At 35.0% G+C, this 12,860-nt stretch overlaps 1 protein-coding gene across 2 annotated transcripts in view; it reads left to right on the forward strand.

The window, feature by feature from the left end:
• The window catches only part of LOC6575947 (protein bunched, class 2/F/G isoform), a 123,384-nt gene that overhangs the window by 79,634 nt on the left and 30,890 nt on the right, over positions 1 to 12,860 (forward strand). The window lies entirely within an intron of this gene.

The raw sequence follows: 12,860 nt of genomic DNA on the forward strand, positions 1-12,860 counted from the left end.
TTTTTCACTGCAAATATTTTACGTTTATCTGTGCAATGCGTTTGTTCACTTTATGACTCAATTAAAAGCAAACACACGCATCACCATAAACATAATATTTACTCTGGTCGTTTTTTTCGGTTTATTTGTAAAGTCTTCCAGTTCCAAGTGCCGACGATGACGCCAGTGTTGCAAGTTATTAAAAGATTTGATTGCGTAGATTTTCAAAAAGATGAAAGAGCAGTGTTGATTTTTTTTTTTTTTTTTTTTTTTTTTGTGGTGTCATTATATTGGATGGGGCACATTTATTTGAGGGGATGTGTTGAGAAGATTTTAAAGATCAGAGAAGTATAAAGTCCGACTAAAAGTGAATGGGATTGAAATGAAGACTTTAAGGGAGATTAGAGACAACTCAATCTGAATACCATAGATCGGTCTTGTAATTGTTAAAGTTCCCGCAATATTAGCCAACTATTATATTCCTTTTCGGATTTTCAGTTATATATAGAAAGTTGGATAGTAAATTGTGGCTTTAACTTAAATTGAGTCTTAGGCAACTTTACTGTAATTTGAAGAGCTGGAGAGATACGCAATTTAATCTCTACCAACTCTCTCTCTTTCTCTCTCTCTCTCTCTCTCCCTTACACTCTCACCTCATCTTCTAATATTTCATATTATGTTTAATCATCATTTCGTACTGAACTTGAGGCAAAGACTCAGCAAAAGAGTCTGCCTTTCGCTTTTCGAATCATGCCAGAGGTCAGGCACGCCCCCTTCCTATGCAACCGCCTCCCGCTATCAACATTAAATTGCATACAACTTTGTGTGGCACGTTGCATTTAATAGAAGTAACAACAAAAAACGAAAGTAAAATGAAGAAAAGTGCCTCACGATTTCTGTTGCTGCTGCTGCTGTTGTTGTTGTTGTTGTTGCTGCAGCTGCGGGCTGCGATTAATTTGCCGTTTAAGCGGTGTTGGTTAGTTGTTGCCTGTTTGTTGTTGTCGTTGTTGTTGTTGCTGCTAATGTTTCATAACAACAACGAAACAATGCCTGGAAATGGCTGTCAGCAGCATGCAACAACTTTTCAGCAGCAGCTGCTGCTGCTGCTGCTGCTGTTGTTGCTGTCGTTACGGCTGCAGCAACTGTGTTGCACAATGGAAATTTGTTGCCAATGAATTTTGTTGGTTAGATCTGTACATAAATATATGTATGGTGTGTGTGTGTGTGTGCGATTGTCCGCTAATTGGGCGTGCCCATCGAAAAGAAAAATGTTGTCTTTTTTCGCGCAATAAGAAACAGGCAAATAAACCCGAACAATCGGCAGTAAACAACGTTTTAACAGCTGTTAACGGGCAATAAAAGGCAACAACAAACAACCAGCAAACAACACTCATTAGCAGTAAACAACTACAACTTGGGCTTACCCAAAATAACAGCAATAGATATTCGCACGCGTTGTCAACAATATAAAAAATATATATTGTATATGGATACAGTGAACACGCGCTATATTATATTTAAATTGCCAGCTGAATCACAATAATGAATAGAAAAATATTTAAATATTTAATATTCACATTTTTAGTTGCATTAACGATTTAATATAATAAACCATTTATACTTGTATACTTGGGATACTTTTTCCTTGAAACGAGCCTAATTTTTTCTCCTATCTCCAATGCACTTTGAGAAACTGTTTATAGTCTTGCCTATACAAATAAACAAATAAATATGTTTTAAAGAATTTACAGAGTATTCATAAAGTTAAACAGATTTGATAATTATTATGTTAATTATATTCACTTTAATTAATTTTAAAAACTTCAAAAACTCTTTGACTACTTAAACGAAGCTCTCTCTCTCTCTCTCTTGTATTTGTGTTGACATTCTGTTAAAATTGTGTAATCAGGATGCCCCATCGCTTCACAAACCTCATTTTGCAACTATATATAATTATTATCTATTCAAATATATTTCAAATTCGATCCAATTTAATTGTTTTCTATACAATGCACTGAATGCCCACTGTATATACTAAAGATCCTGTAATCGAACGTGTTAAAATAAACACCTGTTTATTTGCTTTTAGAATTAACATGGCCGGATGGGCCCCTGACCCACTTCCATCGATATAAACTCCACAAAAAATGTGAAAACATAATTAAATTTCTATATTTCAAAAATAATAACATTTTTAAGGTGTGAAAATATAAGACTTAAGAAATCAAAGCTCTTATTTTTACCCCATAATAAAAGTTATTATTATTTTAAAATTTTATTTTATTTTATTTTTGTATAACCCGTTTTAACAGTGCCCTCAATACAAGCAATTTTGATCTCTAAAAAATGTATACATATTTATTTGTAGATATGGTAGATACATATGTATATCTGATTTTCAGCTGAATTGCAAGCGTTACGCACATTTTCACTCTTAAGCATTTTATTGTCTGCGTGTCCGGCAGCAATTTTCAACATTTAATGGGCTTTCGAAATTGTTGTTGGCGGTGGGCCAAAGTCGTAAAAAGTAAAATTGCGAAAAGAAACAAACGAAAAGTAAAGAAAACGAATAAGAAATATTAAATAAATTGTTAGGCCTAAAGAGGGAAGATGGGGAATATACATACATATGTCCATATCTGTAATTATGCTTACGTAGGTTGAAATATTTCATAGCTGTTAGATATGTTTATTAAATGCAATTTTCCACCTTTTTTTTCTCTTTGCAGGTGAGTTTCGCAAACGAATTGAACGTTAATCCCATTTGTATAAAAAATGTATGGTAAGCTTTAAATAAGTTTTAGGAGATCTAGAGAACAAAGCAAGTCATCAAAAACCTGAGAAGCAAATTTGTCATACACATGAAAATATTAATGTTGTACCACGGTGCAAGCAGTGTGTTTACACCCTGCGCGAAGCATAAAAAGCTTTCGCAACTCACTCGAACAAAGCGTCCCAGATAAAGCAAATCAGCTGATCTATGTGCACAGGCAGACAGTAGCTGACAGCAGCCGCCCTCCGTCTCTGCTACTGTCCCTCTCTCCACTACTATGTTTACTTTGCTGCTCGCACGTCTAGTTTGATTTTATATTTTCCTCCCTCGCTTTTCAACAACGTGGCAACCTGTCAGCCTGAAGTGGCATCGCGTGTGGTTGTTGCTGTTGTTCTTGTCGACTATTGTTGATGCTGTGACGCTTCACTGAATTTCAAAAAGTTATTTGCCGTTAAATGTGCGTGCGCCGTTGCCGCTCTCATTTTGCACTTACTCTCTCGCTTTTTGCTGACAAAGTTTTGTTTACGCTCTTGTCACTTGCATTATTCAGCTGCAAAAGCTTTTCAAGCAGCCATGTTGCTTTTTGTGCTTTGCGTGTGTGTGTGTGTGTGTATGTGCGAGAGAGCTGTACGCTGCTCAGACAAAAATTGTCTTACATTAAAAAAAGAGATTTATTTTTGGGCATTTTTTCCTGTTGTTTGCAGTTGATTTGTTTGTTTGTTTACACGCGCCTTCTTTTTTGTTTTGTTTGCTTTGAGCACGAGCCACAAATGTGGTGTGGCCCTATGCATGTGGGCATGTACATATGCCTTTGTATGTATTTGTGTGTGTGTGTGTGTGTGTGTGTGTCAGCCCATAGCTTTCGTTCAGTTTCATGCTGCAGCTGTGAACTAAACTTCAAGCTCCGCTTGAGCAGCCACTGCTCTGCCGCTGTCGATGTCTCTGCTTCTGCCTCTGCAGCGCTGCCCTTTTGCTTCGCCTAGCTGCAAACTTTCAGCTTCGCCGCAACTTCAAAAAGCAACCACCAAAAAGCTGCCGCCGCTGTCGCTGTCGCTGCTGCTGCCAATGCTGTTGCTGCTATTGTTGTTATTCTTCTTTGCTGTAACCTGGATGTCTTTGTTGTTGTTGCTGTTTTTGTCGTGTCTGTTTTGTGAGCGCAGCACAGCGAGCGCTCTCACGGAACACAACAGCAACAGAAGCGCGACCCACCAAAAGCGAACGTTCAGTTATGCTGAGGAGCTCTGGCGCAGCAAACACGAAAAAAATCACAGACACGATAAAATAACATTAAAATTTTTGTTGTGTTGCTTGGCATTGTTTTTTGTTGCGTCGCGTTTGATTATTTTTTTTTCTTGTTCCATTATTTTATGTTTAAGCTAAAAATAATTGTGTTTTGCCGCCGTCTGCTTTTCTATTGTTAAAATTTTGCGTGAACGAGAGAAAGAGAGAAAATAATTAAATAACTGTGGCGCACAGTAAGTGATCTTTAAGCTGTTAAACAATTAATGTGCATATACACGCATACGCACATACACGTGCACACGCTGCAGTTGCAACTAAAAGTTAAAAGTTTTTAACAAAAAAAAAGTCGTCTCGCGCGCATTTTTGTACATTTTTGTTCGCTGAGCAAAGAGCATGAGAGAGTGAATGAGAGCGATAAAGACGGAGAGTGAGAGAATACGCTTGCTTGCTGAATACGTATACAACTGTATTGAAAGCGCCGCTCTGCTGAATAACGCGGCTGGGAGAGCGTCACAGTGAACGCGTCTCGCTCAGCAAGCATAAAAATAATAGAGCTGCTCTCTTCACGCGTAGCTGTTGTTGTCATACGAGACAATTCGAAATAAAGTGCAAAAAGAAACATAAAAGCTCTCTAAGGGCTTCAAAAAAGAAATAAATCGAAAGGGAGGCGCAAAAGTGAACGCATTAAAATAAAATAAAATAGTTGGGAATTTTGTGTGAAACAAAGGTCAGAAAGGCAAAACAACAATTGCTAAGGCATTCGCCCAGTGTGCAATACAGAAACATTACATAGTAAGAGAGACGGGGAAAGATATAAAGTACTTGCATTTGTATGTGTGCATATCATACGACTAGACTGAAAGAACATTGCGGTACTTACAAAGCGAAAGAACGACAGCAGCGCACAGTGTGTAACGTTTAGCCCGCATTAGTCCACTTCAATAATGAAAACTGAAGCCGGCAGCAATAATATCAATAATAATAATAACAATAACAATAATAGCTCAAGTAAAATGGATTTCGATTTGTATCCAACTATTTCGGGCAAACAACAGGATCCCGTTAGGGAAGTGGTTATGAAATACATCGATTACTTTCTACCAGAGTCCGAGTAAGTATTTGCATAGCGTGTAATTGGAAGGCTGTAGAGATAAGCTAAATATAGCTTTAACTGATTGCAGCTCAATACTATGTTTAAATAGAAAAGTCTGCTGTTGTGGTTTATCTCTTTGTGTATTTTGCTCAACTCGTGTCAGAGTTATATAGAAACTTATCTGTTCAAGTCAACTAAATGTTGCTATATGTAAATATTTATGGGGTTTTTATTAAGATCCACTATAATGCTGCTAAAAATCAGATTTATAACTGACTTTAGTTAGGCTTTGGTGACTCAATCACTTAACAGGCAAGTTAAGGATGCCGTTGAGCTATTGTTAGAAATTATTGTTATAGCTTGGCTCTGTGTTATATATAGATAAGATTATATATACTTTTCACAAACTGCCTTTGCTTTTCGGGCTTTAAATCTTGTTGCCACCTACAGAAGGTGCAAATAAAAATCTCACAAGTCTATTGTACCATGTTTATATATATTTGTTTATATATATAATAATAACTGCCCCATCAGCTGAATGCTAATTAGTTTTTCAAATCAACTTTACAGTGCTGTAGAAGCTGTTGTTATTGATTTGTGCCTGTTTCTATTTATAACACCTTTTTGCAATTGCTTAGGCAATTTACAATGAAATTTTTGCGACAAAAGCAGCTAATTTATAGCTAAAATTAGCCATCAATATTTATTGGTTACATATGCGTATTTATATGTGTAAATACATGTGTATATGGGTCGTACAGCCAGTTGGCGCTGCAGGCGCCAAAAATTGACGTTTTCAATTATGTAGCTGTAGATAACTCAGTCCGTCTGTCCGTCTGTCTGTCTGCCTTTCTGTGTGATTGTATCTTTATAACTTGTAGATACAGGTTATGCTTCCTGTGCCAAGCCGCTGCGCCGTTCCGCATTACATCAGCTCCAGACGCATCAGTTCGCAGTTGTTCAATAATTTTGTCTATTTTTATGCACTTGTTGAGCGTAATATTGATTTGGTTTCATAAGCGGTTATATTGACTATAAACCTATTTAAATATAAACTATTGCCATATGACAAATGAAAAATATGCTAAGTTTTTTAATGAAATTTAAGCTAATGACAGAAACTTAAGTATTAGTTATTTATTTCTTAGCTAGATCTTAGATTTACTAATCAGTACTCTTGAGTAAATAGAAGGATGACTCGGTATTATTCATATGCTAACAAAATATACATAGGTATAATCTTGGTGCAAAGTATTCATATTCTAATAAAATGTGATTAATAGATCTTTCTTATCAGTTTCAAGAGACTGTTTGTCTGCCCACCTATTTAGCTAATTATGTGAACTGTGTCTGCTAGAAACTTATCTGTAGTGCATATTTATTTTCTTGTTAGATAAAATATATATAACTGAATCAGCGGAATATATATGATATATAATCTAGCCATCATAGCAACAATTTGCAATAAAAAATTTTTCGCATCTTTAACTACATAAAATCAAATACAAACATTAAGTCAATTCTTTATACCCTGTACATATGTTGGTTAGGGTATTTTAACATCAACTTGTTGTTGCCAAGTTTTTCAGTCTGTTTTCGTTTCACGTCTGACCCCATTGCGTTTGGGCCCGTTACCGAGTCCATTTGAGCAACTTGTTGCAGGAGATGACTTGCCAAGTTGCAATGTTGCAAGTTGCAAGTTGCCAATTGCCACGCGTTGCCAACTGAAGTTGTAGTTGACTAGTTGAAGCTGTAGCTGTCGCTCTCGCTGTTACTACAGCTGCAGCTGAGGCAGAAGCCGAAGCCGAAGCCTGCCAAGTTGGCGACATTTCAGACACTTTAAGGCTTCCTACAACTTTTTGTCTACACCGGCCAGCTTTTGCCCCGCTTGCCGCGCCGCTCGAACCGGTTTCTTAGTTGCGGCTTTTAACTGTGTTTAGTTTCTTTGCACAGGGCCCACACAATTGGCATTTCGTGGCTGTTGTTGTTTTTGTTGTTGCTGTTGCCCTTTTGTGATCATTTTTTATCTTTTTGTTCGCCTTTTTATTAAGTTTTCTTTTTTATTTTTTCTTTTTATATCGTTAAATGATTGACTTTTTAATTGGGTCAGGGACAAGGCGCATATAATGCCATTTTTATGGCATTTTCTGTTTTTGCTTTTTGATTTACTTTTATTTTCAATTATTTATATTTTCTTGGCGCTTAAATCAAAGTGCGAGATTCGCATTTTTATCAGCTGTGTCGGCTTTTGCTTTGTTTTTATTTTTACTATATTTTTTTCTTTTTGTTTAGCTTCAGGCATGAGAAAACTTTTTAAATGGGAAACCTCGAATGCGGGTTGTTGTATGCTCCAAACAATAGTTGCTTATTAATTGTTCAGTTTTGAATTGCAGTTGATATGAAATGGGATGAAATAATAGGGTTCTGAAAGGGAAAAAATTATTGTTAAATTATGAAAGTTTTTTCCAATAGAATTTCAAAATAAATTGAATAAATTGTATTAGATTAAAAATAGTAAAAAATTCTGAAACTAAATTAAAATTTGTACACCACATTAAATATAATTTATTTTTAGAAAGATTTATAATGCTCATAGAGATATTTTCTTTCATTGTTTTTCAAATATTTTTTAATATATTTTAATATATTTTAAAAATATATATCTGGAACTTGTTCTAAATAATCTTGTTCGGCAACTAAACTAAATTTGCCTAAATCATTCTTATATAACTTCCTAGTAAATTGACGCTTAATTTCCAACCACTTAAATATACCTTATCGACTACATACTCAAAGAGAGCACCGCCATCTCAACGAACTCATTCAAAAGGCGATGCACGTTTATTTTGTTTTTATTATTATTTCCCACTACTTAGTCTTCTGACGACTTCCTGGTTTTCATAAACAGTTCTCTTCTCTGCTTATATTTCTGTTTGTTATTTCGCCCTACAAACAAACGTTTTTATGACAAATTTGTTCACTTCCTGAAATCGCCATCAATCGTCCATACATATATAGATAGTATATATATAATGTTTATAGCCTGATGGCGCTCCAATGCAAATAAACACTTGAGTCAAATGGAGATCTATAGAAGTTGACAAAACGGGAAATACGCTCAAGAGTTGACCAAGACAGAACCTATAGTAAACATATGCATATATACAAGAGAAACAAAATGTTATATATGCTGACTCTTCACATTCGTTGTTATGTCTCTTACTGTTGTGAGAAGGGGTATATTCGTTTTTATTCTAGGGAATAAACATTAAATAATTAATGTTTTCTTAAATTTAATAATTCTCTTTTTGATCTGTTTTACTACACTGTGAGCAGTAGTAGTGTATATCTTCTTATTTCTGCATGTAATTTGCCTCAATTTTTGTTGCTGTCATCAGCAGAATCGTTGGCCACTTCAATTATTCAACAACAAGTTATTTCCATTGTTTTTGTTTATGCCAATTCAGCTAAATGCTAAATGCCAACAAAATGCAGCATAAGCGGTAAATGAAAACGGAAATAGAATCCCAAAAGGCAATCGGATTGGCCAGCCAAATGATGTTAATATAGATACAAGAATTTTTGGCAAATTCTGAAATCATTAAGAGCTGCGTGATTTGTTTATCTTAGATATTTGAATTGGAATTTCGCCTGAAATAGCAGAGTCCAAATCAAATGCCAAAGTGCAGCGACACGCAATCGAGTCGCATTCGGTTAGATCTGGTCACACTGGCAAAACAGTTGGCAATGGGCCAGAGCAAACGATTCGACTAATTTGTCTAGCAATTGGCGTGTAATTTGATGTGCCCGTTGTTGCTGCACTCGATAAAATAGCAAAGCACTAAAAACTAAAAACTGAGAAATGAAAACTGAAAACCTAAATCAGAAATTGTCACGTCGAGTATTTGTGGTTGAGCTTCACATATTATTACGCACATATAGAGTCTTGAATAACAAGATGTTACAAATTGAGTGAGAGAGAGACAGAAAGAGAGAGAGAGAGAAAAAGCATAAATGCAACTGTGCATTGGCATGGAGTGTTACATAAGACGCCTCTTATAGCAGCAAATCTTGTATATGTTCTATTGTAACTTGTGCTTTATAAGGCATATGAATATGGAATTTGATACACACAATGCTCTTAGCTGCTAATCCAATTTTAAATGATAATTGAACTAGCTTTTAATTTAATATATGCAAAAAAACGATATTGGTTGATAATATAAATCATATAACACTTCTTAATTAACGTATCAATTAGCATGCTCTATGCTGTTTTTTAGTGTATTTCAGTTTCGACTTCCATCGATCTTACTCATTGTCTTTGACATATTTAACTTGTTGAAAAACGATACAAAACATTGTGTATCACGTGATTTGAACGCTCAACTACATAGCAAACGTGCCGCAACAGCCAAAAAAAAAAAAAAAAAAAGTTGATATAAGTTTATAAAATTAAATTTAAATTAAAATTGTAAACCCAAATAAGAAATAGGGGGGGAACAAAAAATATTGGATGACATCATTTGTTTGTTAATGCGTCGAAATGGGCAGCGCTTGAACTTTAATAAACTTTGCACTTCTTTTATTTTCTTTTCTTTTCTTTATTTGTTTTCTCTTTCTCGTGTGTATGTGTGTTTCCCTCTTGTTCAGTCAACACGCTGCGCTCTGCTGTCTGTCGCATTGGTATATGACGTCAGCGTCAGGTTTTAATTATTCGCAAGCGTGTGTTGATAACACGTTAACTTAATAGCTGCGATACCCCTAATGTTTCGGTGTTAATGATCTGAGTTGACGTTTTCAGCACCTAGCTATATCAGTGGCTGATAGTTTCGATTGGTAGACAGATTAACCGGTTATAAGCGGCTATAATTGATAAGATTTTGATTTCCATTTCAATATGTACATGGGTGACAAAGAGTAGAGTATATATTATGGTGACGTCTAGTATTTATATTTATATTTATAGAAATTTATGAAAGTATCATAAGTATTTGAATGCAAAAGGCAAATGCCATAAATAAGGTTTCACGTATGACGTGGATCATTTTGATGTAGGCCCAATTTCGATAAATGATAAATATCGAATTATTAATGATCATATACATACTTAGGGAGGTATAAGTGTTATTTATACATTTTAGTAAGGGTATGCCTGTCTGCCAAAATGAAGTACTTTAACAAAAGCTTTTAACAAAATATTTTATTTAATGTCAATGCAGTTCGAAGTTTACTAAATGGATAAACCTATATAATAATAATTTATACTGCGTGCTGGAAAATCCCTCTTATAATAGCTCAAGTGTATAAACATACGTATTTATATATGCTCTTTGTGGAGATTATTTTGTAATTGTATTTGTTTTAGTTATTGAGCAAAAAAGTTTCGTTTTTCTGCTTTTCGTTTATATCAAATGCGATGTACAAAGCCATTGACCGTTGTCCGCATTGACATTGGGAGTGCACGCACACAGAAGCAAATAGTATATACTATAAACATATATATATGTGCATATACACATATATGTGTTTATATATTTTATTGGCGCTTACTGAAAGAAAGAGAACAAAAGTCACGGCGTGCGCGTGAGTCAGTGCACTCAACGTGAGGGGTCGTCCAGGCTGAGACTTTTACTTTTACTCGCCTGTCGCTTATTATGATTATATTGTTATTGTTCTGTTTGTTGTGCGAAATCTTGGGCACATCTGTGACTGAGTCCTACAAGGGCAGTCGCCGCACGGTGAAGAAACTCTCGCCTTTCGTCCTTGTCGATGTCGTGGAACTCTGCCACAGCGAGCCGAGGCTCAGCCGGACTTGAGTAAACCATTAAGAACAGGCAAGAAACAAATGAAGAAAAGAAATATATATACTATATATATGGAAACATCATTAATCTGGTCTCATTTTATTGTCGACCCGTCTTTAATTATTTTGCATGCCTCAACAGCATAAAGGCGCCTTCTTTATTATATCACTTCAATGACTGCGCACATAAATAAGGGTAATCAAGTTATTTTTAAAGTGATTTTCATAGCCTGTGCATTTTTTTACTTCACAACAATGCACAAAGTTCGGAAAATTTGCGAAAATTGCATTTAAATACGTCAATTTGAGTTGTCAACGAAAATTATGACCATTTTCATTTTATAAATTCAGTTAATAATTTAAGCCTATAAGAGAAATGATATTTGTATATTTTTATAAATGGAAATGTATTTGTTTTTATTTATTTTATTAAATTTAATATAATATACATTTAATTCAATTTACATCACACTCTATTTTACCTTAAAAATCAGGCATTATCAATAATTTAACAAAGTTCAATCGGATTCCTTTTGGGTTTCCCCCAAAGTAGTAGCTTATTCATAAAATTGCTTTTCATTGACTCATTAGGCCCACACCAAATTATTTCATCAAATGTGGAATGTGAGTTCACCTTTGACTTGCCACAAGGAGCACAAAAAACAAAAACAAAAAAAAATAGTTGCAAAAAGTTGCCATGCAAGCGAGAATTTTCCAATAATAGATTTTGACTCATCGTCGATTTTCTACCCTCATATCGAATGGAGCCATCTTTTTGATGACACATTTAACTATTGCCAATTTCGATAAGTGACGATGATGTGTGAAAGAGCGCAATACATTTAACATTAAGACGTTTAGCTCAACGGAGGGTGATTACAAAAATTGTTGACTTTAGAAAAAGGCAGATGGAAAGATAGAATAATATATCATGATATCAAAAACCAAATCTAAGTTACTATTAGTTCGGCAATTTTTCAATTAACCCACGTCTAAATGACTACAATTTTATTATCAATTGCTTGCGAATTCTAAAGCTCGCTCTATCATTATTCCCAGCTAGACCCTGATCTATAACCCATAAAACTCGCCTGCATTGGTTCAACGCACTCAATGCTAAATATGTTAAGTAAATTCAAATTAAGAATATTTTATTATTAACGCGTTCGCCAATTGCTAAAAGTCCTTGAGATTTGTTTGCTTGAATTGATTGTTTCATTTCGGTATGGAGCTGTGTGAAAAACCAGTTGGCCTAAAACATTTGCTCAAGGTGAACACGAATCTGAGCGAGTGCTGAGAACGTTTAAGTTAGAAACTGTTAAGTTGGATTTTAATTCTGTCTCTATCTCCCTCTCTCTCTCTCTTATTCCCCCTCTTTCAATCATTCAAATCGAATTCGAGTTTTAGCTTTTATGTAACTCGTATACAAATTGCAGAGTTGGTTATTTCTTGTTTTCTAGTTGTTTTTTTTTTTTTTTGCCAGTGTTGCATATTTAAATGCCGACTCGGACAATGCTTTCATATGCAATTTGTTTGGTCACTCAATAATTAAGGAAATATATACTTATATGTATTTATTTCCAGCTGCTCCACTGACATGTTAAACCATTTGCAATTGGAATTGACAGACCGTTAAGGGGGCATTGGCGGGGATTTCGAATAGAGTACATTCATTTAATCATTTTAATGAGCCAAACGCATTAAAGAGTCTTTTGTGTGGCAACATTTGATGGGGCGATCTATTTGATAGATCTCAGTTTTATCATTCACAAAAACATTTTGGCATACTTTTATTTTATTTTTATTATTTTTGCGAAAAACTGACAATATAATTGACTATTTGACATTGCGCTTTGGCATGGCGGCGCTTTTATTTTTCCGACTGGGCCAAAAGTCGTTTCAGTAGGAAGTTTTATTGTCTTTTATATTGACCTCAATACGCACAAGGTCATATGAAATATGCCATA

The sequence above is a fragment of the Drosophila mojavensis genome, unplaced genomic scaffold, assembly GCF_018153725.1.
Source record: "Drosophila mojavensis isolate 15081-1352.22 unplaced genomic scaffold, ASM1815372v1 contig_36, whole genome shotgun sequence".
Taxonomy (NCBI): domain Eukaryota; kingdom Metazoa; phylum Arthropoda; class Insecta; order Diptera; family Drosophilidae; genus Drosophila; species Drosophila mojavensis.